The sequence below is a fragment of the Choloepus didactylus genome, chromosome 3 (genome assembly GCF_015220235.1).
Source record: "Choloepus didactylus isolate mChoDid1 chromosome 3, mChoDid1.pri, whole genome shotgun sequence".
Lineage (NCBI taxonomy): Eukaryota > Metazoa > Chordata > Mammalia > Pilosa > Megalonychidae > Choloepus > Choloepus didactylus.
In genome coordinates, this window is record NC_051309.1 from 165,091,175 (window position 1) to 165,117,169 (window position 25,995).

The 25,995-nt window shown below is 44.7% G+C and overlaps 1 long non-coding RNA gene across 1 annotated transcript; it reads right to left on the reverse strand.

Moving 5' to 3' along the window:
- Positions 1-212: 212 nt before the first annotated feature.
- LOC119528868 lies at positions 213-7,574 on the reverse strand. Its single transcript, XR_005215777.1, has 3 exons — positions 7,378-7,574; positions 6,416-6,546; positions 213-299 (listed from the first exon to the last, which is right to left on the reverse strand). It is a non-coding gene; the product is annotated as an uncharacterized LOC119528868 (long non-coding RNA).
- Between the last annotated feature and the right edge of the window lie 18,421 nt (positions 7,575-25,995).

Sequence of the window (25,995 nt, forward strand, 5' to 3'; positions counted from 1 at the left end):
TGAATTCATTCGAAATTCCTAGGTGGATCACAACCCATCCGGGAGATTTATTGATACCTGGTTTGCCAGTTAAGTACTTACTACAATTTTATCAAGTGCTCCATGCCGTCCATTTCAAGGGTGCACATTTTTCTCATTGAAGGGCAGTGCCAACTGTTGATAAAATCTCTTTTCTATTTCTTTTTTCATTCCTCACTGCATTCCATTGATGCCCTCAGTTTCTTGTTTTTGTTTTGACATTTTTTGGAGTTTCTTGCAAGGTGTTCTTTTATGGATCATAGAATTTCAAACGCCCCAGTCTGAAGATGAAGAAAAAAATGAAAGTTGAAAGTTTTATGACTTGATCAGAGCCATTTTATGCCTTATATATCCTTTCTGGTTAAGTGTGTTCATTTTTTGCTATTTTATGTTAATATGAAATCTTGAATAATGTGGATTTCCTTTTTGACCTTAAAACCCTTTTCTTTTGTAAACCTCCATGGTGCTGCAAAGAGAAGGTATTTGATAAATGCTGTTGTCTGTTCAGCTGGCAGCTAACTAGCTCTATTCTGTTATTCAGGATCCAGAGCCACTTCCAACAGACCTGTAGGATTCCTGAGGCAGCCCCCACTCTGCGCCTGCCCAATTCAGGAATTTCTCTACCCCAATATTTCCTACAGCTTCTACTCGAAGCCCTCTAGTAGAAAGCGTGTTCATTTCTCCACAGATTAAAAACTCCTAGTTACTGTTTGTTCCTTTTATGAAACAGCCTGCTTTCCAAAACGCTGCTTTCTCAGAGCATCTCATTTTGCCATCTCCATCAGGAAATCTAAGACATGACATACACAGGGTTTAAGTGGGATGGGAAGAGGTGGGAAGCCTTTCATTTCTTTCTGGAGGGTGTGAAGCCAGCCGCCTTTTTTTTTTTTTTTTTTTTTTTTTTGACTCACCATCCTGCTGCCTTATTTTTACAGCTAAAATGAGGCAAAATTCTCCTCTTCCTTTCTGCCTTCATTCTGAACACCGAACATGCAGTTAGAACCGTTAGGGATTTGCTGTTCACATCTGGTCCAAGTGGCCATTTCCACTCCCATGACATTCCTAGCTGCCTTTGTCTGCCACCCTGGTGCTGTGGTGAGAGACTCCTGCTTCCTTCCTCTGTGTCTGTCCCCACCTAGGCTGTCTGTGCTAGGGCTGGGGGGTGCCAGGGTTACGGACTGAATTGTGTACCCTAAGCAGATACGTTGAAATCCTAACCCTGGGCCTGTGAATGCGACTTTGTTTGGAAACAGGGTTGTTGCAGATGGAATTAGCTAAGATGAGGTCACACTGGGGTAGGGTGGGCCCTAGTCCAATAGCACCAATGCCCTTCTAAGAAGAGGAAAAGGGACACAGGCTGACACGGCGGGGAAGGCCCCGTGAAGAGGGAGGCAGAGGTTGCAGTGAGGCACCTACAAGCCAAGGAGTGTCAGGGATCACTAGAACCCACTGGAAGCTAGGAAGCAAGGAAGGATGCCCCTACAGGTTTCAGAGGGAGCAGAGCCCAGCCAACACCTTGATTTCAAACTTATTAGCCTTGGGACAATTTCTATTGTTTGAGGCCACCACATCAGTGTACTTTGTTATGGAAGCCCAAGGAAACTAAGGCACCTGGGAATAAAAACCAAGCATGCTTCCCTTTTCTCCTGGCTTTCCATGCCTAGTGGATAGGGTCTGAGTCTTTCACTTCTCTCATATTCCTTTAGCTGCTGGGCATGCAGCAGGCCTCAGGGAGCTGGTGTTCATTGTTGATATATTCTGGTAGGGTCTCTCTGTTCCACCCATGCCCCCTTAGACTCTATTCTTCATGCAATAATCACAGAGAACTTCAAAAACTGTGCATCTGGTCAGGTCACTCCTCTGGCTCCCTATCACACTTAGTCCCCATAACCTGGCCACAGCTCCTGGTGGCTGGGGTGGATTCCCCACCCTTTGATTTTGACTTAGTTGTGTCATGTGTTTTGGCCAGTGGGATGGTGGTGGACTTGACTCCAGCAGATGCTTGAAATGTGCCTGTTGGGCTTGCCCTTTTGTACTTCTGTCACTGCTAGGAGCAGCATCTACCCCAGGAGCTGATTTTCTTCCATTCTTGCCCTAGAATGAGAAACATGGATGAGGACTGTCCCCACTGACCCACAGATGTGGTGTGAGAAACAAATGGTACTGCTCTACGCCACAAAGCATTGGTGGTAACCGTGCGCAAGTGCTGATGGAGGCAGAATGCAAAGTCCTTGCCACAGTGTCCCTCATGGTCCTCGGCGTCCTCCCTGATGGCACGTTCTGACTCATCCTCATTCATTGTGCTCGAGCAGCTTGTTCCTGGCTCAGGGCTCTATGCTTGCTGCATCCTCTGTTTAAAATGCATTTTCTTCAATATCTGATTGGACATCTGATAGTGATGAGTGCAGCGAAGCAGGGTAAGGGGATAGCAAGTCCTGATGAGTGCAGGAGGCTTTTTTAGACCGGTGGTCTGAGGAGGCAACAATTGAGCAGACCCCAACAAGGTGAGGGAGCGGGCCATGCACGTCCCAGTCAGGAGAGCATTCTAGGCAAACTAAGTGGCTTCTGTGCACTCTACATGCTTCCTCCTGTTTTGTGACTTTATGCAAGCTCTTTGCTTCATCTGGAAAGTTCTTTATTCCCCTCCTCATCCTACCCACATCCTGTCCTTCTTAAGTGAGGGCACACCTTCCCAGGCTCCTCGGCTTCCACTGTGGCAGATGGGCCTGGCTGTATCCTATGGGCCTCCAAGCTGCCTTCCTGGCATTTGTTGGGGAGAACTATCTTGAGTTTATAACTACCTAGCAATATAAGAAGTTAGACTCAGACAAACAACATTTAAGAAAAATTAAAAATATGTATTCAATCTGCTCACTCCTCCAGATACTCTGGAAACTATTCCTGGGTAATACCAGATTGGTTGGGAGGCAGCTACCTGAGTGTCAAATTAACATCCCATTGCATTGCTAGGGTTGAATTGCTTTTCGTTGCTATATCACTGGCCCATACTCCTTTTTCTCAAATTAAAAAAAAATTTTTTGTTAGAGAAGTTGTAGGTTTACAGAATAATCATGCATAAGACACAGAGATCCCACATATCACCCTATTAACACCTTGCATTAGTGTCAAACATTTGTTACAATTCATGAAAGAACATTTTTATAATTGTACTAGCTATAACACATCATTTATAATAAGGTTCACTGTGTTGTACAGTCCTATATTTTGCTTCAAAATTTTTATTCTAGTAACATACAAACAACCTAAAATTTCCCTTTTTAACCACATTCACATATATAATTCAGTGCTGTAAACTACGTTCACAATGTTGTGCTACCATCACCATCATCCACGATGGAAACTTTATGATCACTGCCTCCTCCAAGGAGTTTCCTTTAAAAGAGCCAGCCGTCTGGGCCGCTGTGAGAATAGCAAAATCCTCCCTGGGAAGGTGGTTGTGTCCATCAAGCCCACCTGCCCATACTGCAGAAGGATCTAAGAGATCCTCTGTCAAATGCCTTCAGACAAGGACTTCTGGAATTTGTTGATATCACAGCCACCAGTGACACCAAATGTGATTCAAGATTATTTCCAACAACCCACAGGGGCAACAATGGTACCTTGGGTCTTTATTGGAAAAGATTGTATAGGTAGATGCTCTGATTTAATAAATATGCAAAAGAGTGGGGAACTGGAGACCTGGCTATAGCAAATTGAAGCTCTAAAATAATTACAGAGCAGACCCCAAAGACGCCCCCTTGGGAACTGCATGGTGTCACCAACAATGACAGCATTTCTTGGTGGATGGACCTGGGGCCATTCTTACCCAGCTACAGCAATTGTTTACTTAAATTCTGAAATATAGTAACAACAACAACAACAACAACAATAATAATGGGGGAGTGGAGTTTGGGCATGGGGGAAAGCTTTTCTTCTTCTTTTGGATCAGATTAAAAAGTAGGCCAACTTTCTCCCCACCATGAGGCTGAATAGATTGATGGACTGTTTTGGGTTTCTTCTAGACTGAACTTTTGGGTTCCTAAAGACCATGATAAGTTCTGATTTAGGATTCATCCATTGACCCAAAAGATGTTCTTTTGGACATGTTTTTGTTACTGACTATTTTCCATGTGCCAGCCATCTCTATCTCTAAACCAGTGTTTCTCAACAACAACCATGTTTATTCCAAGTCCCCTAGGAAAAATCTATATTTGATCTTCAGTACTACCCCTCAACCAAAATTATTTTCCTGAGCTTGTTTCTAGAGTTTGCATTATGAGATCAACAGCTTCTTAAATGTGTTTTTTCAAGCTACATGCATATCTCCCTTCACCCTACCTTATCCCATTTTGAGAATCATTGCCCTGAGCCAGTGTTCTCAGCCTTGACAACTTAAAGTACTCATGGGAAATGTGCAACATTTCCATGAAACGTCTGAGGTCCCAAGTTGAGAAACTCTGCAGGAAAAGTTAAGCACTGTTAGTCTTCACTCAGTGCCACAGGGGTCAGAGACACAAGTGCAGATGCTGCAATCATGTGGTAATATTCTTATATCAGATGCTTGTCCAGGTAACCCTAAGTGAGTGTGTATTAATTTGATTTAGAGTATCATCAAAATTAAAACTCAAAATTAAAAAATTCTCATAGAAATCTTGTAGCCCCCTCCCCCAAGAATATGTCTATGTCTGTGGAAGGAGCTAAATTTGAGAAATACAGTCCTAAATTGTTCTCAATTTTTCTTTTCATTTTTCTTTTTTCCACTCTTTGAAAATTTAAGAATCCCTTACCATGAAGTTTAATTTTGTGTTCTAGAATTGCAAGATTATGTTCATTTCCTTTTGTGATCCCTAGTATAAATAATTATTTTCTTTTCTAATGGAGAAAAACCCATAGATGATGATTGTTATTTTTGTTAAATTCTTTTCCATGTCTTAAGCTCTTAAGAAATGGTATAAGTATGAAATACACAGACTTAAAACTTTATTCATGTTTGCCCCCTATCATTATAAATAAAGACATGTGCTGCTGTCAAAAAAAAACCAAAAAAAAAAAAAAAAAAAAAAAAACCAGAAAAACTTTATGGTCAACCCAGATAGAAACTCTGTACAATATAAACATTAACTGCCCATTCCTTACCCCACCCCATGCCCAGGAAGCCTGTATGCCAGATTCTGACTCTGTAACTTTGATTATTCTAATTATTTCCATACTCTTTTTATAGATGTGCATATGGACATTAGAACACAGATGCTCATATAAGACACAGCCCAGCGGAAGTAAGACGAGAGTGTGGTCTGAGGACTAGCTCCATCAGTGTCACCTGGGAGCTTGAGAGACACGCAGACTCTTAGGCCCCAGCCCAGAGCTTCTGCATCAGATCTTCCAGCCATCTGCACGTATGCTAACCACTGAGAAGCACTGATCAATTCCTTGTTTATCATATTGCTCAGTCTCCTCTTCATTAGGACCTCTCAGGAAAAATTCCAGGTTAGCATCAGTCCCAAGACAAATTGTTCTTCCGATCATTTTATTTGCTTTGTTTGCTCTTGCAAACACTGCAAATTGTGTGCAGTTTCTCTTTTCAAGTTGGCTGCTAAATCTTTATCTCCTACAATGCCTGGTATACTATCTTATACAGAGTCAGTGACAAGTATTTGATGCATAAATGAATGACTCCATTTCCAGTATTGTTATGAATAAAGGATCTTTTAAAAGCCTAAAGTTAGAGTGGCATGCTTGTTTCGGTGGCACCAGGGCAGCAGAGAATTGGGAAGTGGCCTTTACTTGTCAGCAGACCGGTGGAGAGAGACCCCAGGGCAGAATCAGGGCTGACAGCAGAAGAGGAGAGATGGGTTCAGTTCTTGGAAACAATTTTCAGTGACTGACTTTCATGCAACTGGAATTTCTGGAGAGTATATACTGTGCAACACAGAGCTACCCTTCACCTGCCCAGTTTGGCCTTTCAGGTTGTTAGCCAAATAATGATTTGTCTCCATGAACCACTGGGCAGGCCAAACACACACAAGGGGGGCTTGTGACCATGTCTGCCTTTCTCCTCCATGGCATGAGGGGCTTTGGGCCTGCAGGGGAGGCTGGAGATCACCAGAATCTGGGAACCACATCTCGCTGTCATTGTCTTCCCACACCGGTAAGCAGGGTGAGACATTATGGAATGGAACCAGGACACAGGTTCCAGGTTAGGTCACTGATGGGGTCCTTGTGAAATGAGATCCAGTTTTCTTTGCCAAGTAGTAGTCACCTTGGGGCATTCTTTGGCTGCTGTGTCCACTTTATCCATTATGAACTACTCCCATGTCTCCTTTCTCAGAGTGGCTGCAAATTTGGAGCTCAGAGATCTGCGCTCACAGCTTAGGTAACTTTTGCCCACGTGCATTACCTTATGTTTATTTGAATTAAGTTTCATCCGCCTTCATGCTGTGCAATTCCCCAGTTTCAAATGCATCTGGAGTTTCTTGCAAATCTCCTTAGTTTTTATTAGCCAAAACAATTTGGAGGCAGTTGAAATCTCTGAAAAGAGATTAAATGGCAATTATGTGACCATTGTTCATGTAACCTTTGACCAGGTAGTGGAGGTAGGGACAAACAGGGTGCAAGGCCAGACTGAACTTTAGTCAGCTGTGCCTCTCCTCTCACAGCCCTGGAGCAGAGCCAGGGAGCCCAGCACGATGTGTGCTCCTGCAAGTGGAATATATAGATGTTCGTGCTTCAGCCAGGGCTTGGAAGCCCCCCTTGCTGTGAATGATGGGGAGGCGTGTTACATAAGACCCATTCTGTCAGAGCGATTGGTTATCAGAGAGAGAAGAGGGAGCGCGAAAACAAGAGCTGGCAGGAAGTGAGCTGGTGAGGCGAAGGAGGCTTGCGCAGCAGCCTGTTCAGATATGTAAAAATACCAGCATTATTTAATGAAGGGGAAGGACAGAGAGTGGGAGTGTGACTCCCAGGACCTGTCCAAAGAGGCAGAGTGGTCAACATTGTTCTGTCATGGAAGCTTTGTGTGAGGGCCTGGCAAGAATGGACGAAGCTGCCTTCAATACCCAGATAAAGATGGAGATGAGCAGCCCAAATTGACGTGAGGAGGGAAAATGAAAAGAGAAGAAATTGTTTGCAGAAATCTGATCTCTTTGAGCTTGGCTGGTGCCAGCCTCTTCTGTGTGGGCAGTGTCTGTGCCCACCCCAGAGTGTTTCAATGAGCTAATCTAGTCAGCTTCAAGCTGTTCCACAGACAGTGGGTGTGAATCCAAAAGCATTTCAGATGTTCAGTTTTATAATGTTTCTTTTAAGAAAAAATACTGAAAAAGCACCAAACCCAAATCGTTCCTTTTTCTCTGGTCTGCTTACCAGTGTAGGTTCAGAGCCAGTTGTAAAACGTGCGACTGGAGCAGTTAAAACAGGCAAGCTGCAGGTGCCTCTTCTCTTACAGCACCATTCTCAGAAGATTTTCTCGCTTTCTCTCTGACTCCAGGATAACTCACCGCTTTTCTGTTCCATGTTTAGAAATAGAGGCCAGCAGCACAGAGCCCCGAGACTCTGGACAACTGTTCTCTCCTCATTGGTCCATTTGTTTCCAAGCTCAGCTCTTGGGTTGTGTCTGCCTAGGAGCTCATGTATAGAAATTGGACCTTGAAGAAGCTTAAACATTAACAAAGGGTGATCATCACCACTTTCACTGCTTTGCTAATATATCACTACCCCACACTCCCATCTGCTGTACCTGGGTCGTGTTACACATTCCTTGTGGCAGAGGGGAAGTTTTATCGCTAAGAATGAGAAACAAAGACTACAAGAGTTTGTGGGCATCGGAGGCAGAGCTGTGGCCTGAGTTAACCAGATGGGGAAGGGGTGGGTCCAGAAGACAGCCTCAGGCCAAAAGCCTCCATCTGATTCATGGCCTTGTTTTTTTAAAAATTCCTTTTAACTCATCCTCTATGATAAGCCAGAATCAGATTTCATTTGCTTTAGTGAATGTCTGTCCAGCTTTACCAGAGGATGCATGGAGAGGGGCAGAGGCTGGCTAACATCCTAAGGCTTTGCCAGATTCCTGACCAAACCTCCCAGAGATATCCCACGATACGTTGGCAATTCCTAGCATAAGAGGTGCCCAGTGGCTTGGCTTTGTGGCTGATAACTTGATCAAGCTGGACCTAGGAGATGCACTCAAGTCATTTTGAAAGTAGTTCAAGTTTTCATTCATGCGGGTAAAATAACAAGGTAATGTGCATTAAGAGACTCATCAAGGGCACAGGATTATTTTCTAATTTTGCACAGAGGCACTGATTGATCTGGGAAATGCACTAAGTACAACGGAAGGGATCTGGACTGGTAAGCAGGACTCAACCCGAGGCCTAGGACACGGGAAGGGAATGATGCTCGAGCCCCTCTGGCTCAGGTACCTGGCACCATGGGTGGTTCACTCTGGGGGAATGATAGTACATGCCAACTGAAAGAAGGGGTGCTAAGAGCTGTGCCCTTGGTGCCAGGCTGTTCTGCTGTGAGCACTGCCAGCTGCCCACATCTCCCCCTTGCTGACTCGACCCTGAGAGAAGGAGCTTCCATGCGGGATTCCTGGTGCTCTAGCAAGACTCTCAGCAGCACCAAGTCTTCACCTGGTAGCAGGATCAAGGGCTGACTGTGGCCATGTGGAGTCCAGCCTTGAGGCACGGTCTGAACTCCTGGGGGATGGTAGTAGGTGAGTGGCAAGGGGAACTGATTCATGAGGAAGTGAAGGTGATCCTTTGGGTTCCATGGGAGGAAAAACCCAAGAAAAGACAGACCTCATACTATAACTTGTTGGGTAGGGGCTTTGGCCAACTTAATTTGGATTTTGAAAGGAAGCATGGCCTTATTTTGAAACAACAAACTGGAGAGGTCTGGAAGATACAGATCATAGGGATAAAGAGGAGTAAGAGCTTGACAGGTACAGAAGAGGGCAGGCATTCCATAAAGAGAGTACAACATATGTAAAAACATGGAAGAGTGAAAACACATGCCATATTTGGGGAGCCTCAAGTACAAATCTATTTAATCCCAAATAATAAGACATTTCTATACCACTTTACCAAGAGCTTTCACATAGTTTCTCTGTTTATATCTTCACAAAAACAACAGGAAATATTATACCAATATTTTATGATAATGGAAACTGGGGGTTGGAGATGTTAAGTAACTTGTGAAGCTCACACAGCTCAGCAGACATAGGATTCTAACCAGGATGTTTAACTTCAAAGCCTGCATTCTTGACCACAGCACTCTATTTTTTTCATGTGCTTTGAGGCTCTCGGGCAGCACTGAATGAGGAAAAGGATGGAGCATGAGAGTTGGCCATCCTGGCAGGGATGAGTATATTATCACTGACACTGTTTGGAATTGCTAGCGGCATGGTGATAACACAAAGCAGACCAATTTTTAGTTGGTTCTATCATTATTTATAAAATCTCTATGGACAATTCACACACACACACACACACACACAACCTTATTATCAATCAGCGACTGGGGCAAACCTCTCCCACACCTCTCTTGGTTTTCACCAGACCTCCTGGCCATCCCAATAGTAATGATCCTTACTATTGAGCTCCTGACTGACTGGGGTCAGCTCTAGCAGTAGGACATTCACATGTTCACCCAGGGCCAAGAGGGGAAACAGGAGGTAGGTCTCTACTGGGTTGTCAGGAGGGAGATGTGGACTTTTTCACAACTTATTTCACACTGGGGGTGAGCAGCCTGATCCCCCCCAGACCCTAGAGCATCCTCTTTCTCTCAGAAGGGGCCCTGGGGGCAGAGGCGAGGAGATTCTGGCCCTGCCATAGCTCAGGCCAATTACCTTTCACAGAGAAGCAGAAGCCTTCAGTCTCAGCCTGGGGACTCCATCTCAGAGAGAGCTGGAGATGCAGGTGAGCTGTAGGTGATAAGACTGACAGGCACACACTTGAGAGCCGTCAATCAGAATTTTCACCTGCATTCAGTATAAGGAAGACAGTACATAGACATGTATTTTTAAACTTGGCATTTTCTGCACATTTGATTAGAAATCAATGGCATTTTCCTAGGTAAGGCACAATTTCTGTGATACCCTTCCTCCTATGCTCCTTGCAAAAGGAATCTCAAAGCAAGATCATTAGTCAGGCAACTAGGCATATGTATGTGTTTATCCAGGTGCCACTGTAAGACGTGCAAAATATTTTCATTCCCTGACTCTCAGGGTGGATCCCATTAGGAAGAACCAATGGAGTCTGGTATTCTAGTCCAACATAGTACAGCCAAGGTCTCGGTGCTTAGCAGGAAGTTTCTCTCCATATTCCAAGTTAGGAGGTCTTCTGGGCATAATGGAGGTGTGTAGGTTCTAGGTAAGTGCTCAGCTTTCCTGCCTGAGTCATGGGAACAACTTTATGACCATTTACATGGTGACACTGGCCAGGCCCCAAACTGCTTTCCTTAAATGCCTGACCACTGAGGGGTCAGTTTATTAATTTTTCTTGATGTGAGAGTATCCTTTTGTTTTTAAAAAGCTTTCTAAAAGATTACAAAATCAATGTATGTTCCTCATAAGCCTCAAGTCAAACAATGAAAATCTCCCTTAAGTCCCCATCCCGTACTCTCATTACCCTCCACTCAGTGACCACTGTTGATAGTTTGGGATGAATCTGTTCAGAAATTTTCCGTGTATTATTATATACATATTTTACATGTATACATGATTAATATGGTGTATATATATACACACAATATAAATGGGATACTGCTATTCTACACACATTATTCAGTGACTTGTTCTTTTCAATGAAGAATTCCCCATGTTGGTACATATAGAGCAACCTTATTCTTTTAATTGATGCATACTGTTTAATCATTCTCTTAGACATGGACATTTATAGACATTTCTTGTACCAAAGTAGCCCATTTTCCTTTCTCCTCTTTATTGATCCCAATAATTTAAAATAATTGCACTAACCCATTGGTTAAAGCCAAAAGACAAATTTAGGGCTACCAGCCTTCTGGTAATTTGAAGAGCACAATAAACTTCCCCAACTCTTCTCTAGGCTCCACCCTAATCCTGAAGCCTGAAAATTTAACCTTTATTTCTTTATTCCTTTGATTTTTAAAGTGGCTACCACCAGGATCCTCTTTTAAACTGCAAAGAAACTGGAGGTGGGGAGATGGCAATAAAACCTTAAAAACAGTACCTATGCCAATAAGACAAGAAGAGAGCTTTGCAATTCACATGTAAGGTATTATGGAGCAAGTCGCTGTACGGTGTGTTGTGGGACCACAGGCTCAGGCACACACAAACCGTCAGCAAATGACCACTTTATTCCTTACACAGCACAAAGGGTCCAAAAGAGCAGGGAAAGGGATCTCATCATGGCTGTCCTCCTGGGGAGATGTGCTGTACTGCCCGAGAGTGGGTGTTTATATCCTAGGGGGAGGGGGCCCTGCTGCTGAGGAAAAGGCATATATCAAGCAATCTTTGTTCAGAGTTTCCACCCTGGCAAGAAGCAGGGGCTGCTTGTTCCTGGTTTTGTTTTCAAGGGACCCTCAGGATTTCCATTAGACCTCAAGTCTCTCCCTGCTGTGAAATGGAAATATATTAAAACATCTGCACACAAAGAAAAAGAGTGGGGTAGGCAGCAGGGAGATGGCCCCTGAGCTTTTCTGTGACTTTCCCAGCAGGTATTACTCTTATAATTGTGTAGCACTTAATGTTTATAAGTCGTTTTCACTTGGGCCATGTGTCTTACATACCTAACCTTCATGTGAACATATTATAGGCTTTTTTTTTCCCCTAGGAGACAGGTGAGACCAGGTAGTGTGAGGAGGATGGTGTGCATGGGTTTAAGGAGGAGCTAAAAGAGGAGGGGGAGTGTGGAGGTTTGAAGCTGTATGTACCCCAGAAAAACATGTTCTTAAATCTAATCCATTCCTGTGGGTGTGAACCCATCATAAGTAGGACATTCTGATGAGGCTACTTCAGTTAAGGTGTGTCCCACATCAATCAGGAGGAGTCTTAATCCTATTATTGGAGTCTTTTATAAATGGAATGAATTCAGACAAAGAGAGAGAGCGCCATGGAAACAAGAAGCTGAAATCAACGAAACCTGGAAGACAAGGGAGAGACCCACAGACGCCGCCATGTGCCTTGCCACATGGCGGAGGAGCCAAGGATCACCGGCAGCAGGTCCTCAGGAAGAAAGCATTGCCTTCATGATGCCTTGATTTGGACATTTTCTCAGCCTGAAACTGTAAGTGAGTAAAATCCCAGTGTTTAAGCAGACCCGTTTCATGGTATCTGCTTTAAGCAGCCTAGGAAACTTAAACTGGGAGGAAAGAGAGGAAAAGAGAGGGACCAGGGCCGCTGACAGCTCTCTGTCCCCAACTTGCCATGCTGCCTGGGGCTGATCCTGCCACCAGCCAGCACGTTTATCTGCTGACTGGGCTCAAAAGTTAAAATTGAGTTCTTGTGGATGTCGGCCAATGACTTTCTTGCCATGGGAGTGATTGTTTTTTGCTGTGTTTGCAAGATGTGAATTCATTCTTTTTTAATACCAGTAATATACAGTAAAGATCTTAATGCAATTTACAAAGAAATGGGATCAAACAAGGCTTGAAAATACAATGGACTTTTATGGCTCTAAGACGTTAGTGTTAGAGAAGAGTGAGTGTTGCAGCACTGCTGAAAATTTCTCCATCACCATCATCCTCTACTGTCAGGATCAGGGCACAGAAGTGATGGGGCTTTAGACTTGCCTTTGGGGACAAGAAAATTGGGACATATTTACCCAGCATGGTGCCATATTACCATGCTATTATTAATGCATGAAGATGAAACTCCTGACCTCTCTTGGAGAAAATCCATTTTTAAAGATGTCCATGTAAGGAGCATGTTGATCTGTCAGCACTGCCTTCCTGGTCCTTTGTGAGCTGTGACACTCATTTGCTAGATATGTGACCTGGGCTAAAGGTACCATCTGCCCCAGCCGATGTGGAGATGTGGCTCAGAGTCCTGCTGGGCCTGGCTTGTGCGCAGCAATTGATGTGGAGGAAAGGCTGGGGGTGGATGGGATCCACTGCCAGTGAAGCTGCCCCCAAGGGAAAGTCAAAGGTTCATGTCAATCTCCACATACAAGGGGTGCACCAAGCCCCGATTGGCTTTGAAACTCTGATATTCTGATCTGGTGAGTGGTTGGCCAGAAGTCTCCAGAAAGCTAGAATCCTGACGGTCAGGCAAGTAGGAAGGAGGGCTAGGCTCCCTAAGGGTGGTGGGTTTCTGGGGGTTTCCCACCAGGCTTCAGGGCAATTAGAGCCAAACACACTTTTTTTTTTTGTATTTACATTTTTTAAAAATCAGTGATCTTTACAATGGATTTATTGAAATAGAAACTGCTTGATAAGGGATATCTCAAAACAAGTAAGAGTATCAAATGGTTAGTAAGTTACGTTGACTTATAAAGGCAAATAGGGAATCTCCAAAGGGGAAGTTACAATAATTGGTTGGCATTTAAGTTCATTATTACAAAAGAGAGTCTTACAAAGTGGGAAATGAGCATAGATTGGTTATTATATGTCTGTTTCTGATAGGTTGTCTCTGCTGGACCCAAACCAGCTTATTTTTAATTGTTGCTTAAATTACAACTTTTGTGGGGTACATTCTGGTTTATTTTGTTTTGTTTTATTTTTCTGCAAAGCCCTCACTTTAAAAATTTTTTTAATTAGAGAAGTTGTAAGTTTACAGAAAAATCTTGTAGAAAATACGAAGTTCCCATATACCCCCACATTATTAACACTTTGCATTTAGTGTGGTGCCTTTGTCACGACTGATGAAAGAATATTATAAACTATAATCCATAGTTTACATTAAGGTGTATTTTTCCCCATATACCACCTTATTACTAACACTTTGCATTAGTGTGGTACGGTTGTTGTAATTCATGAAACAACATTTTTATAATTGTACTGTTAACTATAGTCCATCATTTACAATAGAGTTCACTTTGTTGAACAGTTCTAGGTTTTATCTTTTAATTTTTATTCTAGTAGCATATATACGACTTAAATTTTTCCCTTTTAACCACATTCACTTATATAATTCAGTTCTGTTAATTACTTTCACAATGTTGTGCTACCATCACCACCATCCATTACTAAAACTCATAGAAATTCTGTACAATTGAAGCATTAATTCCCTATTCTTTCCCTCCAACCCAGCCACTAGTAAGCTATATGCTAGATTCTAACTCTATGACTTTGCTTATTCTAATTATTTCATATCCATGAGATCACACAATATTTGTCCTTTTGGATCCACACACACATACTGAACGTCAAGCATGCACCAGGCACAGTGCTAGGCTCAGCAGTGAATAAAACCGGGCCCCTGCCCTTGAGGAATTCACAACATGATTTCAACATAACCTGCTAAGGTTGCTGTGAGTTCAAGGAGGAAAGGTAGTCAAACCAGGATGGAAATTGAGGAAGGATTTTTGGAGGAGGTGACACCTGAGCTGACGTTTGGAGGATGAGTCAAACAGGATTCTATTTTTAAAAGGTGAGGAGGACGCTCTAGGCAGAGGGAAGAGCAAGAACATCACCTCATGGTCTGTGTGCCTAGAGTTGTAAGAAATGAGACTAGAGAAGTAGGCAGGGGCTAGATTGTGGAGGGACAAATGGGCCCTGATCAGAAGCTGGGCCTGCAATCTGTAGGTGATGGGGAATCCTTCAAAGATTTCAAATCAGGCAGAGACATGGCTTTAATAAATCCCACTGGGAAATGTCTGGGGGGTAGAACAATTCTTGAAGCCAGGAGACCAGTTAGGAATCTGTGAGAATAAGCCAAGGGAAACCCGATGAGGTCTTGAACACACATGGAGTCTGGTCAGGAAGATGTGGGGAAGGAGGTTCAGGGAGGCAGGCTGGAGATCCTGGAAAAGGGAATTAACAAGGGATGGGCAAGTTGTCAGGACCCCATCTAAAGGAAACAAGAATTCCAAGGTTGAATCCAGGAGAAGTTGGTTCTTACAGATAAATCCCTCTTGGAGGGGATTGGGAAGAAAGCAGACAGGATGGGAAGAGCCCAGCTCTGTGTATGGGTGGAGCTATCCTAGATACAACAAAATCCCAACATCTATTGCCTTGCATTTCAGAACCTACCATCTGATGAAGGTGGGAGGTCTTGGTATGCTGCTGGTTTTGGTCAGGAGGTAGGTGGGCTGAACCTGCAGGGTACAGGTCCTCAATTACCCCAGCAGTATAGGGCTGGGAAGGGCACTAGCTGGCACAATTGGAACCCAGGGTGACCTGCTCATCTTGGCCACTATGGGGTGTGCAATAGGCAAACACTTTGGAGCTAAACAAACCTGAGTTCCAGTCTTTTCTTGGGCACTCCCTGACTAGTTGAGCAACTTGCTCAACTTCTCTGAATCACCATATTCCCATTTGTAAAATAGGGCCTATAGAACCTACTTCACAAAGTTTCTTGTAAGCAATAGGTTAAATGAACACTGTATGTAAAGAAATCAACATTCAGTAGGTTCATTCCTTCAACTTATTTTCATTAACACCTACTATGCTTCCAGTATCATGCAAAGTACTGAAGAAAAGATTGAGAACATGACAAACAAGTACCTTACTTTCCTTGAGCTTCCTTATCAGATGCTTAATAGCCAGCAGTTCTACTCCTTCTGTCCAATCAATGTGTATTTGGGGAATGAATACCACCATGTGCAAGTGCCTTATAAGGTTTTGTCTGAAGCAAGTTACTAATGCACCAGTTCCCACCAGAAACACTCAGGGAGCTTTTAAAATGCAGATTCCAGGGCCCCATCTCTTACCTACTAGATCAGGACTTCAAGAGATTCTTCATTCGGGGGAAACTCACAAGCTGGTGTGATGATGAACTAGGCACGGCCGTCACTGCCGAGGGTGCCAGAGTGGCGAGGAGGACACTGGTCTGAGTAATAGAAATTGCAGTGGAATAGAGACCAAACTGGGCCAATGTCAAGAATTGAGAAGAACAATGAGAAAAATCTGTTAATTGTGCCTTTGGGTCTACTTGTTTCCTTGAGGGGAATCTTACAGTTATTTAATCAAAACATTCCACTTTGATCAAAGGTGTTTCTTTGACTTCTCAGATATGAAGTACAAGACTAGCAAGAGTCAAACAACTTGTTAAATGCAAACAATTTACCAAGGGCCCTAAACAAGACAAAATAGAATAAATAATAAGCTTTAGAAATTATGTGTAAACAGTCTGTGGAGAAACTAATTATCCTCTCTTGTTATGAATGTGAATTCACTTTCAGTTTTAAGCCTATGTTATTCTAATGATGTTCACCATTAGCCACTCTGACTCCAATAAAAATTGCATGGGGGATTCTGTTCCTTAATGCACACTGGGGTTTGCCCTTGTACTGTCATCCCTTGGATGAGCTTCAGATGCCTCAAGTCTTCATTCTGTGTAGAATGGAGAGAACCAAGAGCTGCCCTTATGTGGGAGTGAACTGTTTTGCATTTACAACAGAACTGGAAGGCTTGGAGAGCTCATTGAGACATATGCCTAACACAGATGTTTCCTCCCAGTGGAAGGAATTTAGGAAGTGAAGCAGAGAAGTCAAGGTTGTGCCAGCATCGTGCCCTAGACATTGGACACTGGATATTAGAGAGAAAGGATTGTAGCTGTGGCCAGACAGACCCAGGAAGGGAGAAGCAGAAAGACTTTATATCCTGTCATCTCTATACCCATTCATTATTCCATTCATTCAACCAATACTCAGGAACACCTACTATGTGCCAGACACTGTTCTGGACATGTGGGATCTATCAGTGACCAAAATCGATAAGGATTCCTGTTGTTTGGTAATTTTCATTCTGGTGGAGGGAGACTGACAATAACCACAAACAAAATAAATTAGTAAATTATAAGATATATTAGGGGGTTATAAGTGGAAAAAAAAAAGGAAGAGAAAAGAAACAAACAAAAACAAAAACAAAAAACCAGAGCAGGGTAAGTGGGATTGGAAAGGTAAGATGAGGACAGGCTGTGGTATCAAAAGGGGAGGCCAGGAGGCCTAGGGAGAAGGTGATGTTGGAGCAAACTGAAAGGTAGTAGAGGAGCTGCCAAGTGGATACCTGGGATAGGAATGCTCCAGACAAGGGCCTGAAGGTGGGAATGGGCAGAGGGGCTGAAGAGGCCAGGGTTGGTGGAGCAGAGAGTAAAGGAGAAAGAGGTGGGATTTGAGTTATACCCATCACTTGCTGAGGGAGATAAATGGAGCTGGATCACCTAAGACATTATAAATCATGTTGGAAACTTTGTTTGGATTCTGAGTGAAGAGGAGAGTAATCACAATAGTTGGAGTAGAGTTTGACACATCTGACTTATGCTTCAAATAGATCCTTCTGGATGTAGTGGGGAAAGAAGTCCTACGGCGGGAATCGAGGAGAGTGAGACTGGTGGCTCAGAACAAGATGGTAGCAGGGGAGAGGGTGAGATTCTGGAGAAATTGTTGCGGCTGGCTCAACAGGCTGTCCTGGCAGATCGTATGTGAGGTGTGAGATAAAGTAAAAAAAAACACAACCAAAAACAAAACAAAACAAAACAAAAAAACAAACCTAAAACAAATCAAGTGTACTCTGTCTTAGTTTCTTGGCTGCTATGACAAATACCTGGGTCAACTTAAACAATGTGAATTTATTTGGCTCATGGTTTCAGAGGCTACGTGTAGCCTTGTATAGACTTGTGTCTTCCTGGGGTGGATAGCGTTCTGGCTGATCAGCAATCCCAGGGTTCCTTGGCTTTCCTGTCACATGGCTACATCCTCTCCTTTCCCTTCCAGATCATTGAATAATGGTTTCTGATCCTTCTTTCTCTCACTGTATCTGAATTTCTTCTGCTTCTAAGGACCCCAGTAATCAGATTAAGGCCTTCTCTCAATCAGTTGGGCCATACCCTTACTAAAACATCTTCAAGAGATCATATTTACCATTGGTTCACACCTACAGGAAGTCAGACTATGACCAAGAATGTGTTTTTTGGGAGGTACATAATTCAACCTATCATTCAGAACCTATTATTGGGCCACATACATTTTGGGCTACATGTGAGAATGCTAAGGAAGTTAGAGGGTATAGTGGTGCTGTGGGAGAGCCTGGGCTTTGGTGCCAGATGGTCTTGTGTTTAAGTATATGAACTTACTCTGTGATTTTGAGGAAGGGATTTAATCTCCCAGCACCTCAGTTTCTTAATCTGTAGGATGGGGTGATAATATACTACTACTTACTCAGTAGGGTGGGTGAAAGTTAAATGAGATTGCACATGTAAACTAGCCTGTACACAGCTCCAGCTCTGGTGGCTGTCCTCTCCCTTCCACTGAGGGGTTGGATAAACAGTCCTGACCCCGAGCTGGTGGTGAGGATGGAAGAGAAGGCCAGGGAGGCTGTTTCTGGTGAAGCAGCAGTTTCAGAGGCCTCATCTTCAGGAGCTGGAATTGTCTCTCCCGGAGACCACGGCACAGGGTGTAGGGATAGAGGACCCTGGCTTGAGGTCCAGCTTATTTCTGGCCTTCTGTTGGGTGGACCATGGCCAGATTCCCCATAGGCCAGATGACCAGTAAAAAAATACAACGCAGAGGTATATAGCCACAGCGGAGCAGGAGCTTGTTCACGTGGTCAAAAGTAGACTGATAGAGCTGATGTCCTGCTTGTGGCCTCGTGGTTTAAAAAGCAGGGAGTCAGCGTGTTGAGCTCCTCTGTCCCTATGAGACCCCTAAACTCTGAGGAATCAAGGAAAAGGCAGGGTCCCGCCCATGGCATGTACTCATGACTCAGGGTAGCCTGTGAACTCATTGATTGCTGATTTGTTCAGAATTAACAGATGTGAAGCAACTTTAAAACCTAGCTTGAGGCATCAATCCTGCCCATCTTCCAGTATGGCTTCCATTATCCCACTCTCATGAATTCCCTGTTCCCCTTCCCCTCTAGCTGCTGGTTTTTTGTTTGTTTGTTTGTTATTGTTTTGTTTTATTTTTCTGTCACGGCATGAATGGGCTCCAAGCTTCTTGAATGTTCCGTTTCTGCCTCCTTCATCCATTTTTCTGCTATGTTTCAATCCTGCCATAGAGAAAACGGATCATCAGCGTTGCCAGCACGGACTAAGGAGGTGTCTTGTCGGAGGCCCTGGAACCTGGCTCCTTGGCCTTCTGAATATGATGGTGCAGAGGACACTGTCCAGTCTGAAAGTGCCCTGGAGGCCGTGCTCCACCCCAACCCTTCCACCATCTTTCCTCCAGGAATTCTGACCCACATTTTGTCTGTCTTGGGTCAATCATAACTGTCAATATCCAAATCAAAATGTACATTTCTTGGGCTCCTACTAGTTTCCAGACATTGTACTGGTTACTCCCACTTAGATTATCTCTTGTAACTGATCACATTATGATTCAATTCAGGAAGCCTGGTGGGATTTGTACCTGTACTTTTTAAAAGTACAAAGCATGATGTAATTCTAAAACAGTTTCCATGGTTCTAATGAAATGTGTATTAGCAAACGAAAGACATTTTAAAACTTTTTTTGTTTTCACTATGGTTGATATGTTTGCTGGGTGTTTTCGGATTGCTGTGGTTGGTCTATCTTCAGTCATGAGCGCTGACCGTAAGGATTCAGAAGGAAATAAGGAAGACAAACTTCTAATGGCCCCAAGATGCTTCGGAGGAGCCTGACAACCTGTTAACCACTTTCAGGAACTTCTCCCCCTGGCAGCCGGGTTTTTCAGGTAACGGCCTCAGCATCAGGCCTACAGCTCTAGCCCTTGCCTTTACCCAGTTGTTTTGCCTCAGCTTCTACAATCTCTGCAGCTCCCTTAGAAAACTAGTGGGCTTTCTGTATATTCTGAGTTCAAATTTCCTAAAAGCAGATATGATGGGCTTGGCCTCCTTGGCAAGTTTTTCATGCCAGGTCACCTGCCAGGCACTGGGTAGCCCTGAGGAGAGGGGCTGGCCCACCCCGCTGGTTGGGTGGGATCAGCCAGAGCTCTGAGGAGTCTCAGGAGGGGCCGGATAACTGGACTGTCTGGTGTGATTGACCAAAGTGACCTGGTGGCAGAGGATCGTGGGTACCTAGAAGCCCACTGGCTCAATTCTGCCATGGGCTTTTTAGGTGAAATGCCTTACTCAGTTTCTTCCTCTCCAAATAGAAAAGTGGGTGGAAATGTTTTATTTTGCCTTAAGAAGCGGTGGAATGAATAGGGTAAAAGACAGAAAAGCAGAAAGTGCTCTACATCCCTAGAAAGGCACTGGGCATTAGAAACCCAGCCAATAGACCTAATCAATTCAAGAGAAGACACCATTAGCACTTAGCTACAAAACTACTGGTGAGAAAACAAGGCTGGTAGGTTTTATTGAATTATATCTGAACCGCTGATGCTCTCCCTGCTGGTAGGAGTCATTCAGAATCACTTTGTCAAGGCTGGCTCTTTGGGGGATGGGAGGGAAAGCAGAGCTTGGGGAGCTCTCTGCTGCAAATAACCATAAAATCCACCTTGAAAAGCGGCTCGAAGTTGTAACAGAGATATGGAAGTTGGGAATTGGCTCTGGCTTGCTCAAAAAAAAAAAAAAGAGAAGGAAGATTCCATCCTGCAAGGCTGAGTGGCAGAAACACCTGTTCAGGGAGCCAAAAGCTCTGTGCAGCAGGCACCACCCCAGGAGACCCAGTGGCCAGGCAAGTCTAAGAAGAGGCTGGGCACCAGGCTGCACTGCCCAGTGCGTCTTTCTGCCATGGCCAGGGGAAAGAGGTCTGATGAGAACATGCACCAAGCCTGGCTGCCCCAGATTAGCCAAGGCCAAGGTCTCTGATGAGCCTGACTGCTTCAAGGAGGCCAGAAGCATGGTGCTGGGGGCCGAGGGCAGAATTCAGTCCCCGGGGAGGAAATGGCCCAACATGACAGAAGCTATCAAGCCCTTAGAGGTGCGGTCCTGGAAGAGTAGGAACAGAGAAGAAATCAAGAGCCTACAAAGTGCTCCATCCCAGGACCTAGGGACATGTCACACTCTGGGGACTTGGAGGGACTCACCCTGCATGAGGGGGGTTTCGCTCTGGCTGCAGTGAAGGGGCCCAGGAGTGGCCTGACCTGTGGTCCTAGATGGTCTCTGGGACCTGGGTTTAGCACAGCCCTAAATCGGGGCCCCACTAAAATTTTGGTAACTTAAGAAAAGCTTAGCAGTTGGGCTTTCTTCTCAGAATTAGTAGTACAGAGAGCTCCTGGGGGAGGAGATGAGTAGGGCAGGGAGAGAAGCAGGGTTAGGAGAAAGGCAGGACTGGATGATTGTGAGGCCAAAAGGGTGCCCTGGAAGTGCTCCTTGAGGTACGACACAGAGAGCTGAAAAAATGAATGTGCTTAAAGCAGTCATTTCCTCTGATTGGCCCCAAATTGAGAAGCAGATCCAAATTGAGCAGTGCAAAGTTCTATGAAGGAAGCAGAGCTCTGGAGGATGTTTTCTTTTCTGTCCTTTGTCACTCACTTTTCAAACATCTATGCCTGCATCTGTGTGGAAATCTCCCCGGAGCCTGTCATTTCCTGGAGAACAGTATCCCCAAATGACGAATGCAGCCAGATGCAAACCCAGGGACATGCCTGGGTGCTATCACTCGGGGCTTTCCAAGAAGATCCTACTCGGAAGCCCGGGCTCTTACAGGCAAAGAACAGTGCTAATGAAAGTTCTGTTTACTTGAAAGGGCACAGAAAAAAAATCCAATAAGGCTGAATCCAGTTCTTAAAAAAAAAAAAGAAAAAAAAAGTTGATAAAACCACCCCCCCACACACCCAAAAAAATGATGTAGTTTATCATGGTTCTAAAAGAAAGACAAGGGTTTTTCTCTTTCTCTTTTTTTAAAGACAGAATTAATTAATCCACCACCAGACTGAGCTCTGAATGGAACATTAGCTCTGACTCTGGGGGCTGGGTAAGTCCTCTGGACTCTGGATAAGCTTTTGTTAAAGCAGTAGCACTTAAAATACTGAATTTAAATTCAACTGTCAGACAGAATGAGGCACCAGAAATGGAGTAGCAAGCTAAATGAACGAATACTGTTAGGAAGCAACTCTTGAGAGAAGAAATGTGATTTCTTAAGCTTCCCTTGGGGCAAGATAATAATAATATTAAAACAATTCAGTAGAATCAGCAACTCTGACTCATTCCCCCTCATCTGCCTTTTCCAACTCCTCACAGCTAAATCCATGGGGTGTCTACACCTCCCAGGCTCAGACCTATTTTACTTTCTGAGCCAGCATGACAAAAGGAACCTGTCACTTCTCATCCTCCAGTGGGGCCAGGGGACCAGCAACAACCACTGCTTCTGCTCCCCACTGGTCCTTTCACTGCAGCCAGAGCCAAACCCCTTTAGTTCAGGCCTGAGTCCCTCTGAGACCCCCAGAGCGACATACCCCTCGGTCTCAGAATGGACAATGTGGTAGACTCTTGATTTCTTCTGTCCCTACTCTCCCAGGACTGCACCTCTAAGGGCTTGATAGTGTCCGTCGTTCTGGTCCATTTCCTCCCAAGGGAATGAATTCTGCCCTCAACTCCCAGGTTAGGCTCTGTCGAATATGGACAGATTTTCTGGAAATATGCCCCAGCCGGCCTGACTGCTGAGCGCTGATTCACATTGGAATCCTTGCGCTCTGCCCACCTCCTGTTGGATGCACAGAACCCAGACTGCTGCGCACTCTCAGACGCTTGCTGACTTCTCTGGAGTTAACCTCTGTGCTCTGCTGGTTTCCCCACTCCCTCTTTTGTCCAGGCTTGGCTTCCTCTCTGGCCCTCTTGCCCTGAGTCGTTGAGGGTCGGACGTGACTCCCATCTGGCCCATACCACTAGCACCCGGCAGAAGACTGTGGAAGATCTGACTGAAGGGAACACACACTTTGCAAACACAAGGGAGACCATAGAAGATGTACAGCCCAGTCCAGACCTCAGCTAAGAAAGTTTAGGTTGGGTGAATTAATTTATTCATCCAATAAAAAATATTTGTCAAGTGTCTATTACGCATCAGGCATTGTTCCAGGTGCTAGAGATACAGCAGTAAACACAACGTTTTTTGTCCTTCGGAAGTTTATGATCTAGTAGGGAAGGTAGACAATAAACAAGTGAGAAAAAAATAAAAATGCTATGGAGAGAAATACAATAGGGAAGGAGATGGGCGATATGGAGTAATGTGATCTTTGTGATTTGGGGGTAAGGCCTCACTGAGAAGGTGGCATTTGAGTAAAGACCTGAGGGATGATAAGGAGTGAGTCAGCCCACGTGGATACCTGGAAGATGGCCTTCCAGGCAAAGAGAAGGCAGTGCTAAGGCCCTGAGGTAGGAGTGTGCCTGGTGCATGCTGGGAGGCTGGGGCTAGAACAGAGAAGTGAGAGTGATTCAGATGCTGCAGAGTGATGTAGGCTCTGGGCATGGGGAAGAAATGAAATGGGGGGCTACTGCAGGGTTTTCAGCACTAAGAAAATCTATTTCAGTGTTTTCCCCTCCACTAAATCAACAATTTTCTACCTCAGTTATACCAAATTCCATCCTGGACTCTTTTCACAGAAGCAATTTGGGGACTCAGAATGAGTCTTGTTTAAGAAAACTTGGGACTCCTCTGGGTGCTGCTTTGGCAGTTCATGCAAATCTTTGTTTTTGTTTTTTTTTCCCATTCAGCAGGGAGAGGTGATTTTCAGCTTATACAGTTTGACGATGTCAGCTTTAACGTTTTCCTTTGGTCCTCCTTCTGCGATTTTTAAAAAGTCAGCAGTCGTCCACATGAAAAGATGTTTGGCTACCCTTTGACTATAGATTAGACCAAGAAGCCAGAGCTTCAGACAATGTTAATCTTAAGCGAGGAGTGGATTTATTAGGCTGCCTGGCATCTTAAGATCTCTGATAAGCACATTTCCCATTGTAGCCTTTGCAGTATTAAGCCTCACAGAAACAATTCTAAAGATTCCAAAGAGAAATGCTCCAAACTGTAAACCACATAAGCCTTTCTTTTCAGTCTTATCTCTTTTTTTTTTTTCCACCTTTAAAAAAAAACACACACACACTCACACAATAATGTAACCATCTTCAATGCCCAACTGATTTGTCTGGAAGCCTGATCGGTGAACTGAATTATCCTTACTTTTTAAAAAGGAAGGCAAATGATTTGGCAGAACGAGAAACCATAGGCTGTGATGACTCGGCGTAACGAGCTGCAAGGCAGGAAGGCAGCAACTCGGCGTAAGGAGCTGCAAGGCAGGAAGGCAGCGCGCAATCCGCGGCGGGGAGGCGGCTGCTGGAGAGAAGGGACTGCCCTTGCCTGTGCTTGTCCCGGGCCCGACGGTGCATGGATGGAACAGTAACAGACACAGCCTTCGAGCTCCCAGCTCTAGGATAGCTGGAGGATTCCCGACCAGCCCCAGGTGCCCACAGCCCGAGGAGGCCTGTCAAATCTGAACTTGTTCCTGTTGATCTGTGTGTGGTCTGGATCCAGGCAAGCTCCGAGTCAGCTGCAGAACTGACCTGGTCCTCAGGTTGCCCTAGTCAAGGACCGATGTTCATTCACTCAATAAATGCCTACTGAGCATCTATGTGCCGGCGTCGTCCTAGGCACTGGGACTGTGGTAGGGAATAAAGCAAACCCAAATCTCTGCACGTGTGGAGCTTACGTTCTCATGGGTGGAACAGACAAAAAACAAGTATGATCCCAGCCTGGAGCTCCCAAGGTCACTGTGGGTCAGAGAGGAGACCGGGACCTCTCTCCAGACCTGCCGGCAAGGGAGATGGCTCAGCCAAGGCCTGGAAGGAGCCAGAGCTCCTCATGTGGTCCCTAAATGGACTTTGCTTCCACGAAGTTCTCCAGCCAGGCTGTCCCCAGCCCCAGTCCCTCCTGGCTGCACCCACGCCTCCATCCCACATGGCTGCGAATATTGTTCACTTGAGGAATTCAGGATAAAAACAATCCAAATTCTGACAGTGTTTGAAGAATTCGAAGGTAGAGGGATGATCTGTCCCCGGAGGAGAGAAGCTGGGGGAAGGTATCGGAAGAACAGGATGAAAGAAGGAGCCTAGAGATATAGGCTTTTAAAAGATAAAACGACTCCTTGAAGAATCTCCCTTCTTTGCTCCCCAGAGTTGCACGCAGCCCTGATACATGCACCACGGCTCCCACTCAGAGCTCCCCCATCCTCTGCGTATTAAACAAAGTTCACAATTCAGGAGAAAATAAACTAGGCATTTTATTTGTGACATGAAATATATTACTCCCTGGATAATGACTTATTACCCTAAAGCTTTCAAAAAGATAGAAGCAATGAGGCTCAAAGCCCAATAACTGTTTCAAACTCATTAACTGGACTTGATTTCAGCCAAGCAGCTTCCTCCTGATTTGAGGTAGCTCATGTGTGCATCATCTGATGGCTCTGTGGTCATGAATACTTGTGAAAAGAAAAGAAAACCCAATGAGGGGTTGAAAGTTGGAATAGTGTGTTAATATCAGAACCTCGCCATCGTGTCTGTGGTAGGGAGCAGAGGGGACGGGGTAGCAAAAGAATCTTTCCAAAGTAGAACAGGGTGTGTTGGGAGCCAAGTGGGATTTCCTGGTCATTCCAGAATTTCAGCCAAAGCTTAAGAATGGGAATAAAAGGCTCCAAGTTGCTGGCAATCTAAATTCAGGAAAATGCCAGTGATTGTCACCAGTCACAGTGACCTACTGCAGGTAACATATGCGGAGGACTCAGAGGGGAGAGAAGGCTCCTGTTTGGGGAAGGGCAGTGTTCATGAGAGAAGGGAGTGATTCACTGACTGATCTCTCAGAAAGACTGGGCTGCCCAAACTGGCCCCCTCTGTTAAGTTGTTTAAAAACTGCTGAGCCTCCAGGGAGTAGATTACCTCATGGTTGCTGGAGCTTGGAGAAAGAAGCAGGAGAGAGAGCTGGGCTAGCAGGATGGCCAGGCA